Consider the following 25,569-nt stretch of genomic DNA (forward strand, 5'->3'; position numbering starts at 1 on the left):
CAGAGATGGCATGGGCTCCCTTATTGGATAGATTCAGGAGGAGAGACTCCCGCATTACCACAGCTACTTGGTGGCAACACAGTCCCTAAAAACCTTGGACACAACACACATGATCTAGTTGTCTTTATCCTGGTCAGCTAGCCTCATTTTCTTTTCTTTTTTTTTTAAATGATTTTATTTATTTGAGATAGAGAGAGAATGAGAGCATAAGTAGTAAGTAGTGGCAGAGGCAGGGGGAGAGGAAGAGGGAGAAGCAGGCTCCCCACTGAGCAGGGAGACAGATTCGGGACTTGATCCCAGAACAGGAGATCATGGCCCAAGTCAAAAGCAAATGCTCAGCCAACTGAACTACCCAGGCATCCCCTCAGCCTCATGTTCTAATTTTCACTGGTCTTTGGAATAAACAAGGGTATTTACAGTGTTAAGAAAAAAAAAAAAAAGAATAAGAAAGACCTTTCCTGGGACAAATTTATTATGGGTTCTACAATTCTATTAATTATCATTGGTCAGTTTTCAACCACTGGATGAGAAATTGGGACCTAGGAAAACAAGAAATAAGTAATACCAATCAGAACTACAATCAAAAGTACTTCTGTTATTATTTGCTTTACGTTTGGCTCTTTCGATAAATCATCTTCATGAGGTCAGGGATTCTTCCTATCCTGTTCATCCTGTATCCCCAGAGCCTCCGCAGTGCCTGACACATAAAACATGCATACTTGTAGAAGACATAAAATGGATAAACAACTAATTTTCACCACGACATTCTAGACTCCATCCTTTCTTCACACCGAACCCTTCACCAGGGTTGGATGGAAGTGTTAAACAACAACAACAACAACAACAACAACAACAACAACATTGCTTTAACAAGGCAATTCATTTTTTTATTAATTAATTAATTTTTAAAAATAAACATGTAATGTATTTTTATCCCCAGGGGTACAGGTCTGTGAATCGCCAGGTTTACACATTTTACAGCACTCATCATAGCACATACTCTCCCCAATGTCCATATCACCACCACACTCTGCCGTCCCCCCACCCCCCAGCAACCCTCAGTCTGTTTTGTGAGATTGAGTCTTTTATGGTTTGTCTCCCTCCCAATCCCACCTTCTTTCATTTTTTCTTTTCCTATACCCCAACCCCCCCACATTGTATCTCCATTTCCTCATATCGGGAAGATCATATGATAGTTGTCTTTCTCCGATTGACTTATTTCGCTAAGCATAATACCCTCTAGTTCCATCCACGTCATCGCAAATGGCAAGATTTCATTTCTTTTGATGGCTGCATAGTATTCCATTGTGTATATATACCACTTCATCTTTATCCACTCATCTGTTGATGGACGTCTAGGTTCTTTCCATAGTTTGGCTATTGTGGACATTGCTGCTATAAATGTTTGGGTGTATGTGCCCCTTCAGAGCACCACGTTTGTATCCTTAGGATATATACCCAGTAGTGCAATCGCTGGTCATAGGGTCGCTCTATTTTCAGTTTTTCAAGGAACCTCCACACTGTTTTCCAGAGTGGTTGCACCAGCTTGCATTCCCACCAACAGTGTAGGAGGGCTCCCCACTCTCTGCATCCTCGCCAGCATCTGTCATTTCTTGACTTGTTAATTTTAGCCATTCTGACTGGTGTGAGGTGGTATCTCACCAGCTTTGATTTGTATTTTCCTGATGCCGAGTGATGTGGAGCATTTTTTCATGTGTCCTTTGGCCATCTGGATATCTTCTTTGGAAATGTCTGTTCATGTCCTCTGCCCATTTCTTGATTGGATTATTTGTTCTTTGGGTGTTGAGTTTGCTAAGCTCTTTATAGATTTTGGACACTAGTCTTTTATCTGATGTCATTTGCAAATACCTTCTCCCATTCTGTTAGTTGTCTTTTGGTTTTGTTAACTGTTTCCTTTGCTGTACAAAAGCTTTTGATCTTGATGAAATCACAATAGTTCATTTTTGCCCTTGCTTCTGTTGTCTTTGGTGATGTTCCTAGGAAGAAGTTGCTGTGGTTGAGGTCAAAGAGGTTGCTGCCTGTGTTCTCCTCAAGGATTTTGATGGATTCCTTTCTCACATTGAGGTCCTTCATCCATTTTGAGTCTATTTTCATGTGTGGTGTAAGGAAATAGTCCAATTTCATTTTTCTGCATGTGGCTGTCCAATTTTCCCAGCACCATTTGTTGAAGAGGCTGTCTTTTTTCCATTGGACATTCCTTCCTGCTTTGTCAAAGATTAGTTGACCATAGAGTTGAGGGTCTATTTCTGGGCTCTCTATTCTGTTCCATTGATCTATGTGTCTGTTTTTGTGCCAGTATCATACTGTCTTGATGATGACAGCTTTGTAATAGAGCTTGAAGTCCGGAATTGTGATGCCACCAACTTTTGCTTTCTTTTTCAATATCCCTTCGGCTATTCGAGGTCTTTTCTGGTTCCATATAAATTTTAGGATAGTTTGTTCTATTTCTTTGAAAAAAAAAATGGATGGGATTTTGATAGGGATTGCATTAAATGTGTAGATTGCTGTAGATAGAATAGACATTTCTACAATATTTGTTCTTCCAATCCATGAGCATGGAATATTTTTCCATTTCTTTGTGTCTTCCTCAATTTCTTTCATTAATACTTTACAGTTTTTTGAGTATAGATTCTTTGCCTCTTTGGTTAGGTTTATTCCTAGGTATCTTATGGTTTTGGGTGCAATTGTAAATGGGACTGACTCCTTAATTTCTCTTTCTTCTGTCTTGTTGTTAGTGTAAAGAAATGCAACTTATTTCTGTGCATTGACTTTTTATCCTGACACTTTACTGAATTCTTGTACAAGTTCTAGCAGTTTTGGAGTGGAGTCTTTTGGGTTTTCCACATATAGGATCATATCATCTGCGAAGAGTGATAGTTTGACTCCTTCTTTGCCGATTTGGATGTCTTTAATTTCTTTTTGTTGTCTGATTGCTGAGGCTAGGACTTCTAGTACTATGTTGAACAGCAGTGGTGATAACAGACATCCTTGCCATGTTCCTGACCTTAGCGGAAAAGCTTTCAGTTTTTCTCCATTGAGAATGATATTTGCAGTGGGTGATAATATTGAGGTATGTGCCCTCTATTCCTACACTTTGAAGAGTTTTGATCAGGAAGGGATGCTGCACTTTGTCAAATGCTTTTTCAGCGTCTATTGAGAGTATCATATGGTTCATATTCTTTCTTTTATTAAAGTATTGTATCACATTGATTGATTTGTGGATGTTGAACCAACCTTGCAGCCCTGGAATAAGTCCCACTTGGTCGTGGTGAATAATCCTTTCAATGTACTGTTGGGTCCTATTGTCCAGTATTTTGCTGAGAATTTTTGCATCTGTGTTCATCAAGGATATTGGTCTGTAATTCTCTTTTTTGATGGGATCCTTGTCTGGTTTTGGGATCAAGGTGATGCTGGCCTCATAAAATGAGTTTGGAAGTTTTCCATTTCTATTTTTTGGAACAGTTTCAGGAGAATAGGAGTTAATTCTTCTTTAAATGTTTGGTAGAATTCCCCTGAGAAGCCATCTGGCCCTGGACTTTTGTTTGTTTGGAGATTTTTGATGACTGTTTTAATCTCCTTACTGGTTATGGGTCTGTTCAGATTTTCTGTTTCTTCCTGTTTCAGTTGTGGTAGTTTATATGTCTCTAGAAATGTATCCATTTCTTCCAGATTGTCGAATTTGTTGGTATAGATTTGTTCATAGTATGTTCTTATAATTGTTTGTATTTCTTTGGTGTTTGTTGTGATCTCTCCTCTTTCATTCATACTTTTATTTATTTGGGTCCTTTCTCTTTTCTTTTTGATAAGTCGGGCCAAGGGTTTATCAATCTTATCAATTCTTTCAAAGAACCAGATCCTAGTTTCGTTGATTTGTTTTATTGTTTTTTTAGTTTCTATTTCATTGATTTCTGCTCTGATCTTTATGATTTCTCTTCTCCTGTTGGGTTTAGGCTTTCTTTGTTGTTCTTTCTCCAGCTCCTTTAGGTGTAGGGTTAGGTTGTGTATTTGAGACCTTTCTTGTTTCTTGAAAAAGGCTTGTGCCACTATATATTTTCCTCTCAGGACTGTCTTTGTTGTGTCCCACAGATTTTGAACCACTGTGTTTTCATTATCATTTGTTTCCATGATTTTTTAAATTCTTCTTTAATTTCCTGGTTGACCTATTCTTTTTTTTAGAAGGATGCTGTTTAGTCTCCATGTATTTGGGTTCTTTCCAAATTTCCTCTTGTGATTGAGTTCTAGCTTCAGAGCATTGTGGTCTGAAACTATGCAGGGAATGATCTCAATCTTCTGATACCAGTTGAGACCTGTTTTATGACCCAGGATGCGGTCTATTCTGGAGAATGTTCCATGTGCACTAGAGAAGAATGTATATTCTGTTGCTTTGGGATTGAATGTTCTGAATATATCTGTGATGTCCATCTGGTCCAGCGTGTCATTTAAGGCCTTTATTTCCTTGTTGATCTTTTGTTTAGATGATCTGTCCATTTCAGTGAGGGGAGTGTTAAAGTCCCCTACTATTATTGTATTATTGTCGATGTATTTCTTCGATTTTGTTATTAATTGGTTTATATAGTTGACTTCTCCCATGTTAGGGGCATAGATATTTAAAATTGTTAGGTCTTCTTGTTGAACAGACCCTTTGAGTATGATATAGTGTTTTTCCTCATCTCTTATTATAGTCTTTGGCTTAACATCTAATTGATCTGATATAAGGATTGCCACTCCAGCTTTCTTCTGATGTCCATTAGCATGGTCTATTGTTTTCCACCCCCTCACTTTAAATCTGGAGGTGTCTTTGGGTCTAAAATGAGTTTCTTGTAGGAAGCATATTGATGGGTTTTGTTTTTTATCCATTCTGATACCCTGTTTCCTTTGATTGGGACATTTAGCCCATTAACATTCAGGGCAACTATTGAGAGATATGAATTTAGTGCCATTGTATTGCCTGTAAGGTGACTTACTGTATATTGTCTCTGTTCCTTTCTGATCTACCATTTGTAGGCTCTCTCTTTGCTTAGAGGACCCCTTTCAACATTTCCTGTAGAGCTGGTTTGGTGTTTACAAATTCTCTCAGGTTTTTTTTTTTTGTCCTGGGAGCTTTTAATCTCTCCTTCTATTTTTAATGATAGCCTAGCTGGATATAGTATTCTTGGCTGCATGTTTTCCTTGCTTAGTGCTCTGAATATATCATGCCAGTTCTTTCTGGCCTGCCAGGTCTCTATGGATAGGTCCGCTGCCAATATAATGTTTTTACCCGTGTATGTTACAGACTTCTTTTCCCAGGCTGCTTTCAGGATTTTCTCTTTGTCGCTAAGACTTGTAAATTTTACTATCAAGTGATGAGTTGTGGACCTATTTTTATTGATTTTGAGGGGCGTTCTTAGCATCTCCTGGATTTTGATGTTTTTTCCCTTTGCCATATTAGGGAAATTCTCTACAATAATTCTCTCCAATATACCTTCTGCTCCCCTCTCTCTTTCTTCTTCTTATGGAATCCCAATTATTCTAATGTTGTGTCATCTTATGGTGTCATTATCTCTCGAATTCTCTCCTTGTGGTCCAGTATTTGTTTGTTTTTCTTGCTTAGCTTCTTTATTCTCTGTCATTTGGTCTTCTATGTCACTAATTCTTTCTTCTGCCTCATTTATCCTAGCAGTAAGAGCTTCCATTTTTGATTGCACCTCATTAATAGCTTTTTTAATTTCAACTTGGTTAGATTTTAGTTCTTTTATTTCTCCAGAAAGGGCTTTTATCTCTCTGGAGAGGGTTTCTCTAATATCTTCTATGCCTTTTTTGAGCCTGGCTAGAACCTTGAGAATCATCATTTTAAACTCTAGATCTGTCATATTACCAATGTCTGTATTGATTAGGTCCTCAGCCTTCTGTACTACTTCTTGTTCTTTTTTTTTTTTTTTTTTTTGTGGTGAGTTTTTTCGCCTTGTCATTTTGTCCAGATAAGATTTGCTTTCTTCTCTTCTGGAATTCCACTGTTCTCCTTGGTGAGTGAAGTTGGTCTTGGCTGGGTTTCTTGTTGATCTTCTTGGGGAGGGGCCTGTTGTAGTGATTCTCAAGTGTCTTTGCCCCAGCTGGAATTGCACCACCCTTACCAGGGGCTGGGCTAAGTAATCCACTTGGGTTTGCTTTCAGGAGCTTTTGTTCCCTGAGCGCTTTCTGTAGAGTTCCAGAGGACGGGAATGAAGATGGTGGCCTCCCAATCTCTGGCCCGGAGGAGCCAAGATCTCAGGGTCCTGCTCCTCAGTGTGTCCTCAGAGAAAAGCACCCAACCACCCCATCTCCCTTGCCTTGGAGGAAAGCGCTCAATTGCCACACTTGGAGAAAAACGCCCAGTCGCTTCTGTCTCTGTGGCCTCCAGCCACACTCCAAGCTCACCCAGCCTGTGACCAGTTCAAGGTAACCCCAAGCTGAGAGCTCACTCCTTGGCTTTGTCGCTGTATCTGGCTTCCCCACTCTAATACCTGCGAGCTCTGTGACACTCAGACACCCCCAGTCCTTCTGTGACCCCACAGGACCTGGGGTTATGCTGACCCCACGTGGGCTTCCCCACAGTTTAGCCTCTGGAGTGATGTCCCTCCGTGGAGCAGACATTTAAAAGTTCTGATTTTGTGTTCCATTGCTCCACCGCTTGCTGGGAGCTGGCTCCTCCCTCCGTGGTCTATATTCCTGTCACTTTGGATTCACTTCTCCTCAGGTCCTACCTTTCAGAAAGTGATCGATATTCTGTTTCTAGAATTTTTGCTCTTCTCTTTGGTTACCCATTGGATTTGTAGGTGTTTGCAATGATCAGATAAGCTATCTAGCTGATCTGCTACCTGATGTCATCTCAGCCTGCTACTTCTCCAGCATCTTGACTCCTCCCCCCAAGGTAATTCATTTAAATCAGCAGTTTGCTTAACCTCTTTAAGCCTCAGTATCCTTTTATATAAACTTAGGATAACTCATAGCTAGTAGAGCTACTGGATGCTTAAATGGAGTTGCATATATGGTCTAGTCAGTTCAGCGTCTATAACAGAGGAGTCATTTTATTCTGCTATACCAGCTGCAGTCCTGAAATGTACTAACAGAATTCTATGAGGTACTTGGAAAACAAAACAAAACAGAATAAAACAACACCCCCTCCACAAATTTAGAGCTAAGGCCTATAGATCTATATTTTACTTAAGTCCTGCAGGTGATCTGTAAGCATGCTGTATTGAGAACTGCTGACTAGAAGAGGCACAAGAAACTAGTAATTCATATCTGAAGAATTAGCAGTTGGCTGTCCCCCTAGATTGAGTTTCTTAGAATCCTGAACTGGCTGGCTCAGTCAGAAGAGCATGTGACTCTTGATCTCGAGGTTGTGAGTTAAAGCCCCATGGTGAGCAGAGAGATTACTTAAACAACAATGACTTAGCTTTCACTTAAGTAGAATTTCACTTCAGTAGAAAGAAATATCATGGGGGCACCTGGGTGACTCAATTGGTTAAGCATCTGACTCTTGATTTCAGCTCAGGTCATGATCTCAGGGCTGTGAGACTGAGCCCCACATCAGGCTCTGCACCAGGCATAGAGGCTGTTCAAGATTCTCTCTCTCCTTTCCTTCCAGCCCTCCCCCTCCTTGTGCATATGCTCTCACATGTACTCTCTTTTTCTCTGTAGGAAAAAAAAAAGAAAAGAAAGAAAGAGAAAGAAAGAAAGAAAGAAAGAAAGAAAGAAAGAAAGAAAGAGGTGCTTGGGTGGATCAGTCCTTTAAGTGTCTGTCTTAAGGTCAGGTCATGATCCCAGGGTCCTTGGATCAAGACCTACATTGGGCTCCCTGCTCAACAAAGAGCCTGCTTCTTCCTCCCCCTCTGCCTGCTACTCTATTTACTTGTGCTCTCTCTCTATTTCTATCAAATAAATAAAAATCTTTAAAAAAGGAAGGAATATCACAATTCAGTGTAAAAGAACCAGCATGAAGGATGATCACAAGAATATTTCCAAGACTGTTCTAAAAAATATACAGCATAGAAGAAAAGGCTTAGATATTAAAAATTTAGAGGCATTCTAAATTTGTTCTGGTTATCCAGAAGGCTTAGATATTAAAAATTTAATATGCAATGTTGAGCAAGCTGCTAGAACTTTTTAGACTGGAGTTTCATTGACTATGAAATAAGGATTAGGCTAGATGCCAAGGTACTCTTCAGCACTAATATTATTCTATAACTTGGGGACGTTTAAGTGGTACATAGTAAGAAGGGAAACTATAGGGCATGAATTAGAAATTGTACAATTGCACTCCTGTGTTCTAAACAACAGGCCCCAGGATGATTTTGACCCTCAGGGATGAACAAATGAATGGATTAGTCCTACATAATCAGTCTGTTCCCTAATCATCTTTTGAGAAATGCCATGAAAAACAGAGTGCCCAGGGGCACCTGGGTGGCTCAGTCAGCTGGGTGTCTGCCGTAGGCTAAGGTCATTATCCCAGGATGCTGGGATGGAGCCCCGGGTCAGGCTCCCTGCTCAGCAGGGAATCCGCTTCTCCCTCTCCTCCCAACCTGTGCTCTATCTCTGTCTCTCTCTCAAATAAATAAAGAAAATATTAAAAAAACACACGTTGGTCAATCTAACCAATGAATCAGCTATATACCACTCTGTAAAGTTAACAATCAGCAGATATTGTTAAAAGGGCTATTCCAGGGGGCACCTGCGTGGCTCAGTGGGTTGAGCCTCTGTCTTCGGCTCAGGTCATGATCTCAGGGGCCTGGGATCGAGCCCCGCATCGGGCTCTCTGCTCAGCGGGGAGCCTGCTTTCTCCTCTCTCTCTCTGCTGCCTCTCTGCCTACTTGTGATCTCTGTCTGTCAAATACATAAATAAAATCTTAAAAAAAAAAAGTGCTATTCCAGGGGCATCTGGGTGGCTCAGTGGGTTAAAGCCTCTGCTTTCCGCTCAGGTCATGGTCCCAGGGTCCTGGGATCGAGCCCCGCATCGGGCTCTCTGCTCAGCAGGGAGCCTGCTTCTCTTCCTCTCTCTGCCTACTTGTGATCTGTCAAATAAATAAATAAAATCTTTAGGAAAAAAAAGTGCTATTCCATGATTTAGGGATTCACGCTGCTAAGAGAGAGCTGAGTGGAAGCAAAGGGGCCCCTGTATACATCATCTTCCCTCAGGGACTCTTCTGGTTCTACACGCAGCAGTAGGGTAGTCATGTGTAGTAGGACATTCTTCAAAGTGTTCCAGTCATACACTGGCAGATTTTCACTTGTGACTCTACAGCTAATAATGGGCATTATTACATGGAATTAAGGTCAGATTTAAATAATTTGAATGATCACCATTATCCAATATTATTGAGTTTTCTCTTAAGAATTTGAAGTATTAATGCATGGAGCTTGGGATGTGGACCAGGAAGCCCTAGAGCAGCACAAATGCCTTTGTTGCAGCAAGGTGAAATCACTTGTCTATGGTGACATCCTGATGGGCAGGCTCTCCTCCTCTGGGCAGTGTCCTACCTGATGTGGGCTACAGAGGAGAATCCTGCTTCTTCAATTTGAGCCTTTAGCCCTTTCAGTTCCCCCTCAGCTCTCTTCTTCTCTAAGTGTTGGTGGATCTCAGCCCTCAGGTGGAGCATTTCCTCCTGAAGACATCTGTTATTATTCCCTCCTGCTGAGGAAGGAGGGGGGAAAACATACATTCTGGGTCTCCACAGCTGCTAGGCTTTTCTCCAAGGCCACCTTGATAAGCTGAAATAAAATCATAATTTAAAGAAGTTAGGTCATGAGAGAGGATTCAAGAGGAACATCAGATTGCAAAGGCATCCATTAATGGAAACAAAAAAGACAGCCCTAAAATGTGCTCACCCTAAGGACTTCCTCAGCCATAAGGGCCCTAGAGACTGGTCTGGATGGGGAGGACACAAGAGAGCCAGTGTTCAGAACGGCCGCCATGGGCAGAAGAGCTGCATCCAAATGTGGGCCAGAAAAAAAACACAAGCCCATCATAAACAAAAACCCAATGCAAACAATTGAGGTTTACACAGGACCAGAGAGTGTGGATCCTGTGATTGTTCTCTCCCTTGGGAACCGAGTCTCCTGGGATGCTTCTTACAAGACAGGAAACTACCTTGATGCCACAACATCCAAGTCCTTGACTTAAGATCTCGTCTTGAGACAGCAGCTCTCAGAGCCTAAGGCCAAGCCTGCACCTCATGCCCTAAAAGGGAAGACTGAGACAGGAGGCACTCTGCCACAGGTAAAACAGAAACTTAATTTCACTGGCAACAGGAGAATCACACCCCATAACTACGGAGAAGTTAAAGTGAGGCCACCTGCCCACTTGTTGCTTATCACTCTTGTGCTGATGCTGACAGGCAAACTCTCTCTACAAATCTAAGCACCTGAGGAGAAAACAAGGTGGAAACAACTTCCCAACACCTTTCTATGTTCCGTGGATACTCCTGAAGTTACTCTTCAGTGCGTCAACTCAAGCAGATTGTGTAGCTTTTCCTCAAAGGAGAATTTTTTAAAAGACTTTCTTATTGTTCATCTTGGGTTCCTTTCCAATTTTCTCCACACTCTTAAAAGTGTGAAACCAAAACCTGAGTATGAGAACCCATTCAGTGTATGACTAGGTATTTTTGTGCAAGGGTTTCTTGTCCATCCATCCAATATTAATCTTAATACATCCCATAGCTATGTTGCTTCTTTCTTTTGTCTGCGACTGCACTTTGGAGTTCTACTTAGCTCCGGGTCTATGTTGACTTCCCAATTTTCCACCTCTCTACCACAGCTATTTTGGGCTTGTGGTGTTTCTTCTATCTGTACTAACAGTGTGACTTGTACTTGTCACTGGTAAATTCATTCTGGTTATCCAGAACGAATATTCTCAATGATCAAAGTCTTCAAAATATTTTTTGTGCATCTCCATAAATCAAGTAGAAGCCACTCAATTGGGCATGCTTTGTAGAACTGATTACATGCTTTATACCTTCATTCAGGTTACAAATATATAGAACAGAACAGGGCTCAGAGCCACTTAAATGGATCAATGACTGACAGAGCTGCTTGGCCTGGCACAAAGCCACAGACTTCTGCTCATAATGGAGCTTGGTAAGACCTAGGCTGCATGGGTGGAGTTGATTCACAGCATGAATTTGCCAGTAACACAGCCATTGAAGTTGCAAATAAAGAGAATGAAGAAAGATGCATAGACACGGCTGCTCATTTCCCAGGCCTTCCTCGGGTTCTGAGCCTGACTTTTGCCTCTCTTGTTCTCCTACCGGGCTTAGTTAGGTTGGCCTATCTCCATATGTGCCACCAAGCATTGGAACAAAATAAAGAAAGGGGGACTGGATAAAACCACTTCTGAAAACTTAGGACTTCAACCCCTCATTTAAACTATGAGATGTTACCTTTCTATATAAACCCTTTCCAACAAACTTAAGAAAATAAACACTGGCAGGGCACCTGGGTGGCTCAGTCGATTAAGCATCTGCCTTCAGCCTCAGGTCTTGATCTCAGGGTCCTGAGACTGAGTCCCACATTGAGCTTCCTGTTCAGTGGGGAGTCTGCTTCCCCCTCTCTGCCCCTGTCCCTGCTTGTGCTCTCTCTCTCAAATAAATAAAACGTTTAAGAAAATAAATAAACATTACCATCAGCTTTGAATATGGGCACTTTATTTTTTACCAAAAACCAAGTGTTCTTTCTCTTTAAAAATAACAACTCATTTTGGGGCTTCTGGGTGGTTCAGTCAGTCAAGTGTCTGCCTTCGGCTCTGGTCATGATCCCAGGGTTCTGGGATCGAGCTCCATGTTGGGCTCCCTCGTCATCAGGGAGTCTGCTTGTCCCTCTCCCCCTACCTCCTGCTTGGGCTCTCTCTCTCAAATAAATAAATCTAAAAAAAAACTCTCATTTTAATGATATCTTTTTTTTTAAGTGGGCTCCATACCCAGGGATGAGCACAACATGGGGCCTGAACTCATGACCTAGAGATCAAGACCTCAGCTAAGATCAAGACCTGGATGCCCAAGTAACTGACTGAGCCACCCAGATGCCCCATCTATACCTATCTATTTTTATTTATTTATTTATTTATTTATTTATTTATTTATTTATTTTTAGTTAGTAACATCTTGCTTTATTTTTTTTTTTTTTGTTTGGGAGAAGGGGGTGGGATTATGGACACTGGGGAGGGTATGTGCTTTGGTGAGTGCTGTAAAGTGTGTAAACCTGGTGATTCACAGACCTGTACCCCTGGGGATAAAAACATATGTTTATAAAAAATAAAAAATTATTTATTTATTTTTTAAAAATTTATTTATTTTTTCAGTGTAACAGTGTTCATTGTTTTTGCACCATACCCAGTGCTCCATGCAATCCGTGCCCTCTCTAATACCCACCACCTGGTTCCCCCAACCTCCCACCCCCCTGTACCTTCAAAACACTCAGATTGTTTCTCAGAGTCCATAGTCTCTCATGGTTCACCTCCCCTTCCAATTTCCCTCAACTCCCTTCTCCTCTCCAACTGCCGTCTGAATGTATGTTATCTTTCACTGATTTAAATATACATAGTGTCTTTAAAAATTAAAAAAATAAAGAACCATGGAATGTCTATACCATAAAGGACCTGAAGGTACACCTGGTCTAATTTCCCACTTTGAAAATAGAAAATAGAGCTATGATTTGTTTCCCGGCTAATTTGGGTTCTGTGTCAGTGGAAGCTTACTTTAGGCTAATCTATCTTTAAAATTGAAATGTAAATGCATGAAAAATGACTCAGAATCTAGCTTTTTAATCAGTTTTTCTTTCTCATCAGTGGAAAGTTGACATTTCTATATTTTTTCCCAAATAAAATCCCAGGGCTTTCAGTATGTGTGGTGTTAGTATAAATCCTTTAGGTCTATTGTTAATTATATATCATACACTTTCTGCCCCACTGGCCAGTTCCTAATTCATTTGTTCTGTTGCTTCCATTGTAAAATTAAACCTCTTTTGTGTGTGCTGGGTTTCCTTTTACCCTACAGAAATTCATATGCAAATCTCATCTCCTGTTTGAATTGGGTTGTTTTGTTTTTACTCTATGATATATGTTTCACAATGTGTCACTTCTCACATATGTGAAAGGTATTAATGATTTTCTTTTCAAGTTCTTCAAAAGAAGTCTACTGACTTTTTTCTCCATCATTGCCTTTGACACTTGATAACTTTTTTCTGTTGCACACATTTAAATGAAGAAAGGCAATGGTTGATTCATTTCGCAGGCATTTCCTAGTTATTTATTAGAGACCTTACATTTTCTTGAGAATGGGATTTTGTGGGAGATACCTGGGGAGAATTACCAACATAGCCAGACCTGAGACTTCCAGATGTGAATGAGTCTAAAAATAAGGATGAAGAACTTGCTTTGGCCAAAAGATAGCTCTTGCCTTGGAAGGAACACAATGTGGGATGTGTTTGTTAGGGGAAGTCTGTGTATACCTGAGGTACAAAGGTAGCTTGGTGTTGAATAAAGTTTACCTTCCAAGGATGCAGCAAAGAGGAATTCAGAACCTAACTGTAAGAGTCTATTTCACCAGAAACCAGCAAACACAGTTTTGAGAATCTGGACACAAAACAGTTATGGCAAAGCAAGCTTTATTTATTTGGTAGCTGGACAGTCACATCCTCAAACTCCAGAAAAGCTATAGTGAATTTACAATGATTTCATACACCAAGGTTCCTCCTACCCAAAACTAGACATTGATTTTCAAGGAAAGGTGATGGAAAGAAAATTATGCTTACCCAAGATATCTCCATCCAACAGGTATATAAATTTGTCCATCATGAGCCCTATCCAAAGGCTAACAAATAATTCATTAAGTATTTCTGCCAAGCAGTAGGGCAGCCATTGCAAGGGAAATATACTTGCCCCAATGCAAAAGGTTTAGTCCAGGATTGAACTGACCTTCTCAAAATGTCATCTGGTTATTTGCTCCATGCTAGGCTATAGGAAGGAAGGTTGAGAAGGAATAACTTTACAAATCTGTTTGCCTACAACTGAGAACTAGAGCAAAAGGCTCACATGACTACTCATAGTTAAGATCGTATCAATCAGAATCTGGCTGTCTTCACTTCTGTCCCTCTTGTTCACTTTTTTTGGAACTAATCCTGTCCACAGCAGCAATAATCACATGACTGGCTGATACCCCAATCTAACTCCTAGAGTGGACATTTCCTTATCTTGCAGATCCCTCTCTTCTCCCCAGAGCCCCTCAGTGGGAGGAGTGGGAGGCAGAGGGATCTGTTCGGAGAGGCAATACTCTACATAATTAAAGTCACAAGCATTGGTTAGGAGAAATTAGAAGAAGCTGTTCAAGCAAAAGGAGAAATGGAATTCATGCAAGAACTTAAGGGAGAAGTAAAGGTCAGGTATAGCTAGAGCAACAAAAAGGGGATCTTGGTAGAAGGGGAAGAAATGGTGTTGAGGATGTGAGGTATCCCAGACAACCAACTACTTATGTCCCCAAGAGCCAAAGACTGTGCCAAGTCCAGTGAGATTTGAGGAATGCTCATGTAGGTTCTTTTTGTTGGTCTCCTCTTTTTATTATACAGGAGGTATAGAGGCAGACCCAGAGAGACTCATTTTCCCAGCAGTTTCTCTAATAGCTCCAAGGAAGCTATCCCTGGAAAAGCCCAGCTACTTCTGCAGAAGGACAGATACCAAATGATCCACTTTCTCCTTAATAACTCAGAGACTCACAGGCATGGTCCATGTAGGAGATGTGATTGCTAAGTGTCTCTGGGCAAGGTAGAGACACATAGGAGTGCCAGTGAGTGCACTGGGATCACTGTCTGTGACTTAATCTCTGAGGTCCAAGGCTTTCAACTCTTGAGCTTGCGAACTGCTGGTTGCACCTTCAGTGATGGCTTTTGTAAACAGTATTTCAGCCCTGGTTACCAAGTTCTGATGTTTGATGGGGGCTTGCTCTTGAAGTGTCACCTGCTGGTCTCTGATGTGTCCCAACCTGGGTGGTCTGTCAGGTTGTCCAACAGACTTCTATTTTGTGTAACAAGATTTCACCAAGACAGATTCCCTCCTTTGGAAGCATTTCTGATCCTCTTGGAGGTTCTCAGCACTTTTCCTGAAGTGGATCTTAGGCCTGCCACCTCCCCCAGCAGCCTCTGATGACTCCCTGTCTTCTGTGGTGTGTTTCTGATACAAAAACCCAAGAGCAGAACTGTCCATGGTCTTGTTGTTAGAAAACATTCTTCTGAAGCTAGAGCTATAGGTGGTACATAGGGGCAAAGGTGGGAAGGAGAAGCAATAGATAGAAGGAGAGGGGGAGAAAAGGTGGATTGGAGAGGAAAGTTGAGTGAGGATAGGGGTTGGCTGGCAATGTGGCTGGGAAGCTCAGGGAGGGTGGAAAGAAGACTGGGAAGTGGTTTTGAGAAAAAGATAGCTTCTTACTCTAAGCTTACAAGGGCTGTAGGAGACTACCAGACCCCAAAGGGCTATGAGCCTGCCACCCTGGGAACCCAGAACCTGGCTTGGACTTACTTGCTGGCTACTGTGTGCAGCTTCCTCTTTGATGCTGTCTGTGAACTCAGCGTTAGTGTCTTTGGTATCATTCCCTGAAGCTGCACCTGGAAGTGAGTCCAGAGGAGAAAGGTGATTCCCTTCACAGGTGGCTTTCAGACAGCAGCTAAAATTACACTTTTTGCCATCTGCCTCTGATTTCTTCCTTTCCCCATATGCATGGCCCCCTAGCCAGCAGGGCTGAAGGTGGAACCACTGTACCAAATCTTCAGAAAAGATTTTATCACTGATACTTTCTAATATTTAAGCTTAAGCCTTAGAACATTCACTGCCTTTGACTGCACTGATCTGTACCTAAGGAACTGCTGTTAGATAGAGTGGTTACTCCCTCACCTATTTCCAGAAAGCCTGAACTATTTCCTGTACTGCCAGCCTGGCTACATAACAACTTTGTCTTTTGAAACATGGGCCCAACATGACTAACCTTTTCTCCACCATTGAGTACTGAGGAGGTGCCTGATTAAGGGAAACCTGCTTTTCTCATCCTTTTCCATCTCCAGAGTCATAGGGTGACCATATCTCTGAGGAACACCCCTCTAGGGGATGTGTATTTTACAGAATCTCAGGACTAGTCAAGATTCAAGGCACAGAATGGTTTTGGTGTTTCCTAATTCCTTCCTTTAACCTCCCCACCTCTCTCAAACTCTTGTTCAATGCCTCCAGCATCTTTTGCCTGAAGAGTTTCTTATAGTTCTTCTACTTCCAAGTGAGTTTTAATACATTTTTTTGTTTCTTAATGATGGACACAGTCATCCGAGGACACCAACATCCATGTCTTGCACTAAGGGAGGGACAATAGCTGCAGTTTGTGGTCTGGGCAAAGATCTGAGACACTGTTGACTAATAGAACTTTTTGTAATTCTATGCATGTGCTGCCCAATACAGTAGACACGTGTGGTTACTGAGCACTCAAAATGGGCTAAGGTTATTGAGGAAATATTTTTTTTTATTTAATTCAAATTTAAATTCAGCTAGGCACACAGGGCTCATGGCCACCATATTGGACAGACAAAGCTGGGGCATTTCTTCCTCTCCATATCTGTTATAATAAAAGACTGTCCATCCAATTTTAGATTAAGACTTGTGGCCCACATTACTGATTTCTTCTGAAGTTGGGGGAATTTATGATGGCTAATTCCTTTTTATACCAAAGAAAGTCTACCATGACACTCCCCATGTGTACAGAACAGGTCTTATAGAAACTGCCTAAGTTAGAGAAACCCGAGATGTCATTCTGATTCTGGCCTCAGCAACCAACATATTAAAACTCCTCTTATGGCCACCGAGTAACCTGTGCCTGAAAGAGATTAGGTGGTTTGTCCACGGTTACACAGATAGTCCTGACAAGAGCTGTGCCAAGAAGTCAGGTCTCTGGACTTCCAGACAGAGGCAACTCACTGCTCCTTCTGATGATCAGATCTTTATCTTTGCTTCTTCCTCCAAGACCAAAGAACCTGCTCCTGAGCTCAGACATCCATGGATAAATAACGAGCATCCACTATCTTCTCTGCAGATAAGGTGAACAGGACCATCTCACACCTTCATCACCTTCATTACATCTCTTATCATCTGCAAGTTCATGCCAGAGTATTTGCAATGACCCAGGCCAATCTTATTAAAGTACTAAAAGGTAGTAAGTATGTTGCCCTAACAACCTAATCTTATGACTCATTCCATGAATGTTGTATTAACGTTGGACCAAGTTCCTGTGCCCTGTTCAATAATATCCTACCTACAAGAGGTAACTCCACCACTCAGATTGTTAGGGATTCCTTGGCAGACATTGTACAAGAGGGATTTCCAATATTAACTCTTTCAAACCAGCCCCAGAACCATCTCATTCACAATAGTAGCTGCAGAGAGATGGATGAACAGACTACTTAAGCTTTGGCAACTCACTGAAATCCAGGATGCTAATTCACTTGTGGACATCCATATCTTACTATGCTTATTTTGGAAAATCATTCCCTGTACAACAGTAGAGATCAGAATCTTTTATTTTTTCCTTGTAAAGGAAATGAATGTCCCACTTAATGACAGATTAAGAAAACATGGTTCTTACATTATTTCTCCTCTGAGCTTCAGGCTAGAGAATGTTCCTGTGGTTGAAGAAAGCTCAGCTGGATGAGTTGAACTCATCTCCATCATTATCTTGGGGGCTTGTGTGGCCACGCTGCCCCACATCCCAGGGGGATTCCTGGGTTTAGGTTCCAGGAGTAAGGTTGAGGGACAATTGGAAAAAGTGACTGTCACTGGTCTTGAAAGCTTTCATCTCACATGTTCTGCCCTGCACTTACCTTTGTTGGCCTTTCTGATGCCATGCATGCATTTTTAGAAAATATTCTTTCTGCAGTTCACTCAGGGTCACAATACCATGGTTTTGACTTCATCAGGAATTAAATGGAGACAAAGTAAGCATGCCCATTTCATCCCAACTTTCTACTACATAGGAGTTTTGCTTTCCTCACTTGTTTTTAGCTAGTTTAGTCTGGTGTAGTTCCTTTAGGTAAATTTCAACAGTTGCTCAGCCTTTTACCAATTTGAATTAGAATGCTGAAGACTGTTGGGGGAGGGAACTAGAATAAATTTGAGAAAGTTTTATAGAAAAAATTGAGATGAGTAAGTTATTCCACATAAAGCCCTGCAGGTTTGCACTAGACACCTTTGTTACTATATTTTAAATCAATGACAGTAATTTCTCTTTTTTGAGGGAATACCCTTTTCTAAGCTTTTACAAGGCAACAAAATGCTATCTTCCAAACCAACTGGTGATGTTCTAAATTTCGGATTTAAATCTACTATACTTTATATTTGTGCACCTACTGCTTAATTTGAGATACTCTGAAAAGTAAGAGTCTGTCACTTCAAATTTAACTTTCTTCTCCAGGTTTTATCACCAGGTTAAGTTTTACACATTAGACTAGAAATTACATTTAATTTTTTTTTTGTATTTGAGGCTTTGATAGTGGTTCCCAAATTGTGGTTCTTGCAAATTTCTACATTCAGATCCAAACTCCCTTTTAGATTTAGAAAATTATCCTCCACCAGCTAACTTGATAAAGTACACAGAAATAAAATACTCTAAATACTTCTGTGAAAATTTAAGTGTCATGCACATGCATTCTTTTAATTATGGAAACAGAAATGGATAGTTTTGTGGAGTTTTTAAAATTGAGGATGGCATTAATTATTAAGAATATGGACCCTGGAGCCCAACTGTCTGGGTTTGGTTTCTGCTTCTGTCATTAGTTCTGTGACTTTAGGCAAGACACAACCTTTCTGTAACTCCGTTTCCTTACTTACTAAGTAGGGGAAACAGTGATATCCACTCCATAGAGTTGTTCACTAGTGAACTTCAAAGGATTTGTTGTGTTTGAAGTGCTTAGAACAGTGTTTGGCATACAGTGTATGTGCATTAAATATTGCCTTTAAGTATTATTATCATTAGTAAACTGACATGGTCTGTGGGCTGAAAAAAGGTGTCCACAGAACCCAAGTGTAATCTGCAGAGATAAATTTTATACTTAATGTTATAACTGGATGATCTTGATTGCATTTATCTGCACTTCCTTACTTATGAATTTCTGTTTCCCTCAATGGGAGGCTTGAAGTAACACTTCTTGGTCTCTCTGTTTCACAGAAAATTTGAAAAAACAGAGTTGTTAGTAAAGTAGAATGAATTCTTTTGGACAGGTGTTTTACAAATAGGATTCATCATTATTGCATTATAATTGTCTTAAAACTCCATCATGTGTGAATAAGCCTTAGAGGAAAAATCATAGACTGTTAATTCTTCAGTAATGAGCCCAAACTGGGTTTTGACAAGACCATTTTCTCTAAATTCTACTCTACAGTCATTATTGTTTCCCCTTTAAGCTATTTGTATTCAACCAGCAGAAAAGGAGTGGTATTTCCCACATAGTTACTCAGAATGTAGCAGGGGATTTGAAAGGGGATTCAAAGAACAAAAACTGTACAGCATGAGTAAGCATGCGGTGCCAAGCCACTGGCTGGTCTTCCCCTGAGTACCAGGCTCTTGTACCAGATGCTCTGGGCCATCTCACCTTCACTCTTAGGCACCTGCCATGGCTCATTATTACGAGAACTCTTCCATGTTCACGTCATGAGCCAACTAACTGTCCCTGACTTAAGTATGATGATGCTGTATGACAGAATCCAACAGAAAAAGTCTCTTGTCAAACTCAGCATCCATTCCCTTCAGGACCATAAAAGAACTTTAAGGTTTCATATAGTCCTCCATAAGCTTCTGCTGAGAAGTAGAAGTCTTCCACTAGATAGAGTCTGCTCATGGGACAGAAGTAGCTAGGAAAGAAAACTGGTGTCTGTTGGGCTCCCCGCCGAGGGGAGGAGGCGCCCGGGCCAGCCAGAGGCCTCTCCTTGGGGCTGAGCGGGATGGCAAGTGTCGTGAACCCGGAACGCACCCACAGAAGACACCGGGCTCGGGAGGTCTGTCGAAGCAGGATCTCGCTTTATTGATCAGGGCAGCGGCTTATATGGGGTGAGGGAAGGGAAGTGAGGTCAGCAAAGTGGGGGCCAATGGGGATGTGCCTGTCGGCGGGAGTTGGGAGAGACACGCCCTGCAGGGGGTGGAGGCTCACGGGAAACGAAACTGATGGGAAACCGAAACCGCCACTTTGGCGCCTTTGTGGTCGGCCATGTGGGTTCCCGATCCGGAAGAGAAGGCCACCCGGTGCCATCTTAGCCTCTTGGGGCCCAACAGGTGTCTGTGGCTGAGACCCTGTTGAGCCCCTGCTGAGCTCCTTTATGGTGTAGCTTGGTCTATAGAGGGAAACACCTCTCAAGCAGCTTCCTAGCTTGTACTTTATTCAGAAAGCAGTTTTCCAGGGGACTTATAATTCTGTAACGTCAAGGAGTTCCTCCTGCTCATGGCCTCTTTTTTTTTTTCTCAAAGAACACAAGCAGAATGCCTTTCCAGGAACATTTAGGGGAGGAGCACCACCCACCATTAAAAGCTCACTCCTCACATCTCTATTCTGCTTACTACTGCTCTCCTTCAGCAAGGAGAACAAGAAAGAGTTTTTAAGGTAAGGGAGTTCATTTTACATTTGGGGGGGAAATGAAATGCTGTTTCTTTAGTCTCACTTCCTTGAGAAAAGAACAATCCAGGTTTCTTCCTTTTCCCTCCTCTAGTTAAATAAATCACAAAAGCATCACTCATTCCAGAGCGTTAACTTTGACTTGTATTTTTAATACTGATTCTCCTATAAGGAAACAAACAAAAAAGACATGAGTTTTCTCTACTTCTCTTCTCATCCACCTTTTCAAGAATGAAACCAAATGGTTACTGTTTGGCCTTTGATACTTTTATTGGATCAGTAACAATTTTCTGTGTCTCAACTGAAGTAACTGAAATTCTAACACTTATGTATTAAAAAGAACACTCTCCACTAATGCACAAATATTAACACAGTTTAACACTGGAAGAAATGAATTTCCAGAGGAAAATATACAGCTTACTTGGGTGGGAAAATAGTCCTATAAATAATCTAATGCCAAGTTATTGGACATTTAACATGTCACTTCCTTCTTCATTTAAATTGTTATGAAATCACTTCACTTTTTCTCTACAGCTCTATGATCGAAATTTTAAGTGATAGAAGTAAAACTACTTTTATTATCAAACTGAATACTTTGTGGAAACAGAAATTCATGACTTTTAGGACATCCTTGTACACACACATGCCTCTAAAGTTTACAGACTGAGAGGTTGGTATTTTAGAGTAATGATTTTGATAATTGCAAAAGGAAGCACTACTTATGTTATAACCTTATGTTATATAGTAAAAGCAAAAAGCAAAGCTACATGCATGAACTAGACAATTATGAGTTTTTAAAGGGAACAAAGAAGCTGATTTAGCTCATCTACTTAATATCCCTGTTCTTCGTATAATTTTCTAAGATTTTCTTGCCAAACTTCCAGTTATAACCTTGAGCTTTGGCAAAAGGAAATAGTATGATAAATAAAAAATTTTGTTTCTGGAATTTGATTAAACAACATAAAGGGAAAGTAATGCAAAAAGAATCAGTACATCACTTTGTAAGCTTAATCATTCTTTTTTGAAATCTGGTAAAATTCACATTGTCAGATTTACATGTTATTTCCCCTCTACTTCTCATCCTCTACTGGAAGCAACTTACAGTGCAATTTTTTTTTTATTTGGGAAACTTGGCCTGGCTCATGGGATTACATATAAGGAAGTTGAGGATTTATCTTTTGTCAATACTCAAACTACTTAAAAGGGACGCCTGGGTGGCTCAGTTGGTTGGACGACTGCCTTCGGCTCAGGTCATGATCCTGGAGTCCCAGGATCGAGTCCCACATCGGGCTCCCGGCTCCACGGGGAGTCTGCTTCTCTCTCTGACCTTCTCCTTGCTCATGCTCTCTCTCACTGTCTCTCTCTCAAATAAATAAATAAAATCTTAAAAAAAAAGCAACATGCCTGTCTTCTAATTATAATGAAGTTGTTTAACAAAGTTATTACTCTAAATATCTAGTGAGATGTCTTAAATCCATATTCCAAAATGTTGCAAGACATAAAAACTATTAACCTACAGAAATCACTCTGATAGATTGTCCCATTCACTCATTCCTTCTAAGTTTTATTACCAGGTTGGTTCATATAAGCCCTGTATTCCTAGCTACTTTTCTTACAGTACCAATGGTTCTTCATGACCAAAGGGAGAAGAAAAGCTCTCTTAATTTTAACCTTAAAAGAGAGAAAATATTATACATGCTCAGGTCTCACATGATGTTAGCTTCTGAAAAAGAAAGCCAATTTTGTTTAATCTACCTCTAGTACCATTTCTACAAGGCAAGATGGAAAGGGGACTGTCAGGGCATGGTTCCTACCATTTCTTCTTAGCTTCATGGGACCGATTGCCACATTTCCCTGCAGGGAATTGGCTGCAGACCTGTAGAATTACTACTGAGGACCTAGTTGAAGAGGCTACTTGATTCTTTCAGGGACATCAAATTTGTATTTTTCATATTAAAAGACCATGAAGGGAGCCTGGACAGCTCAGTCAGTTGGGTGTCTGCCTTCAGCTCAGTTCATGATCCTAGAGTCCTGGAATCAAGCCCCAAGTTGAGTCAGGCTTCCTGCTCAGTGGGGAATCTGCTTCTCCCTCCCACATCCCCCTGAATGGTGCTCTCTCTCAAATAAATAAAAATAAAAATCTTCAAAAAAAAATAAATAAAAGACCATGAAACCAGAAAACAACAACTTTATCCTAAAACAGGAACTAGAGTTTGCTAATACCAGCTGCCCAAGGAAGGCAAAGGAACAGAAGTATTGTCCCTTTAAGGTTTATAGTATAAAGAGAGGTGACCGTAGGTAATTCAACTTTTATTTCTCAATGAAAAGATCAATTTTTGGTATAGTCTGATCTGTTTCTCCTTTACCTGATCAGAGAATCCTAGATCAAACTGGAACAGAGACAGAACTAACATCAATTTTCTTGAACTCTTTTGAATCTGTGAAACCAAACTTCCCAGACCCACATACCAAATTAGCACAAATAAGCATCAAAGTGAAAGGTCTTTTGGGTATATCTGTCCCAGAGGTCACTTAGGTATAAACTGTGCGAGGAGAATATAGATATAAGCTGTGCAAGGAGAATATACTGAAAAGCCCTCCAAGAAACTTGTTGTGGCTAGGATCTAATATCCTGCATAGGTCACAATTTCCTTAATCTTTATAGCTCTCTTACTGTGTATAAAATGATACTGACAAATCTTTTTAAAATATGAAAAAGGAAAAATATGCTGCTGTCCGCAGTGAATGGAAAAGCAGGTGTGGGTGAGATTCAGGATAAGAGCACACCTACCAAAGCAAAAGGCTGACAGTATTAAAATAGCCCAGTAGTTCCTTCCCAAAATAATAACTTGGCTAAATAGCTTACAAGAAAACAGCAGAAAAATATTGACTTTTACTAATCATCAGACTTCTGCAACAGAAAAGCTTTTAAGGAAAATATTGATCAAAAGGACTTCCATTTCACTCTTTAAATAAATCCTCCTGGAGTTTCTTTTCAGCTCTACAGCTCTAAGAACTATAGACTTCATCTCCCCTGTCTCTTAAAATCATTACTTTGTATATTTGCTATGATTCAAAAAGGAAATGTAAGTAAAAACAAATCTATCAATATGGATTTTTATCAATTTAAGTTTTGTGCTTCTAATTAATCATGACCTGGGTTTAATTCATTCAAGATGATTTTTTTTTTAATTCAAGCACAAGGTTCTACAAGCCCATGATGCTTTCTCTAAAATTACTGTAAGGCTGAAAAATGCCTGATGAAGGTAGAATAATCCAGTAAGAGAAAGGGTCTGTGCTCCTGGAGAGAGAACAGAATCATACTGCATCATGGTAAGTAGAATTCCATGAATGATGTGGCCAATGACAGCATCATCTATACTTGGGTTACAGAAGAAAATTCATCAGAGTGGAGTTCTTTAACAAGATGCCAAATCATCACACAAAATATTGAGACTAGCAAACTCTCTCCAGGTAAGCACTGTTGGCAAGCCACATTCTAGGATGTTAGCAGCAGATTTTAGTCTACATCTACAGTATCAGGATCAACCTCATAGTTTATCCTATGCCACAAAAATCACTTAATTATCTAAAATGTTTCCCAAGGATCAATATTAAGGGTGAGTAACTGTAGCACAAGTTAGTCTGTCTCTTCAGGATCCAAATCAGGATCAGAATTCACTTCCTTTTCCCCACTAATCTATTTTGATCATTTTTCAATAGTTGGGTTCCTCAATATTCATCCAGCCACCTTAATATTTCTAACACTTAGTAACAGTTCAAGATACCAAGGGAAATTCCTACTCTTGGAGGATGATAGAAGCAGGAGTAGTACAAGCAGAACTAGCTGTGGAGGACGTGGGGCCATGTCCAAACTGACAGGGCCCATTGTGAAGGATGTGGGCCATATCCACACTGATAGCAGTCCAGCGTCCTCACAACTGGCTGCTGGAGGAGAAGGTGAGAAGAAGCCACCTGAGCGGGGACTGCCAAGGGCGTGCATGGTGTCAGGACCCCATGGAGGAAGGGCATGCTCTGTAGACACTTGGCTTCCGTGGTTTTGTGTGTGGTGATGTGGTCTCTCACCATGCTGTGTGTGGGGCTGAAGGGTCTCCCTTTCTGGGCTCGGATTCTCCCCAGGTTCTGCAGCTGCGTTCGTGCACATGTGGATTCAGTTCCTAGGGCTCCTCAGATGGTCTGCATCAGGGAGCGGCCGCCCCACTTGAGACTCATGCTCCCCCCCACCGCAGCCCTGCAGGGTCCTTCCTGCATCTACACTGGCTCCAGGGCTTGTCTGGAGTTTGGAATTTTGGGAGCGACAGCATGGAATCTATAGACAGCTTTGGGGAGAGCAGGTGTTTTCCCGGTGTCGGTTCCTCCCTGAGCACAGAGTTTCTCCCCGCATCCATGTGTCTCCCTCCCTGTCTGTCCTCAGTGTTGCATGGCTGTCAGAGGACAAGTCTGTCTGCTCCTGGGTTCAGGAGACTCCTAGGCGTCTTGTTCTTTTGGATGCAGTAGTAAATGATATTGTTCTCTGTGGACTTTTTCTGATGGTTCCTTCTGAGCACATAGAAATGCAATTGATTTGTGTATATTGATTTTGCTCCTTGAGAATTTCTTGAGTTTATTAGTTCCCTTCACCTTAAACTCAAATGGCCAGTTATTTGACCAGCAACATGGGTTTATTTAGGAAGAGCAGAGAATGGTGATCTGGACTGAGCAAGCTCCAGTCCCATCACAGGCAAGTGCAAGAAACAAAGGAGAGGAACAGTATTTCATGGAGAGCAAGGAAGCACTTGGGAGGGCTGCTTGGAAGGAAAGTCCCCTGGAGAAAGGCAGGGGTTCAGGGGGGTGGTGTGTGAAGAGGGTTCTCACTGGCTCAGCTGCAGAGATGCTGATTTCCTATAGAAGATG

General features: G+C 41.1%; 1 pseudogene; it reads right to left on the bottom strand.

Moving 5' to 3' along the window:
* The window catches only part of LOC116567389, a 60,383-nt pseudogene that overhangs the window by 33,966 nt on the left and 848 nt on the right, over positions 1–25,569 (bottom strand).

The sequence above is a fragment of the Mustela erminea genome, chromosome 10 (assembly GCF_009829155.1).
Source record: "Mustela erminea isolate mMusErm1 chromosome 10, mMusErm1.Pri, whole genome shotgun sequence".
Lineage (NCBI taxonomy): Eukaryota > Metazoa > Chordata > Mammalia > Carnivora > Mustelidae > Mustela > Mustela erminea.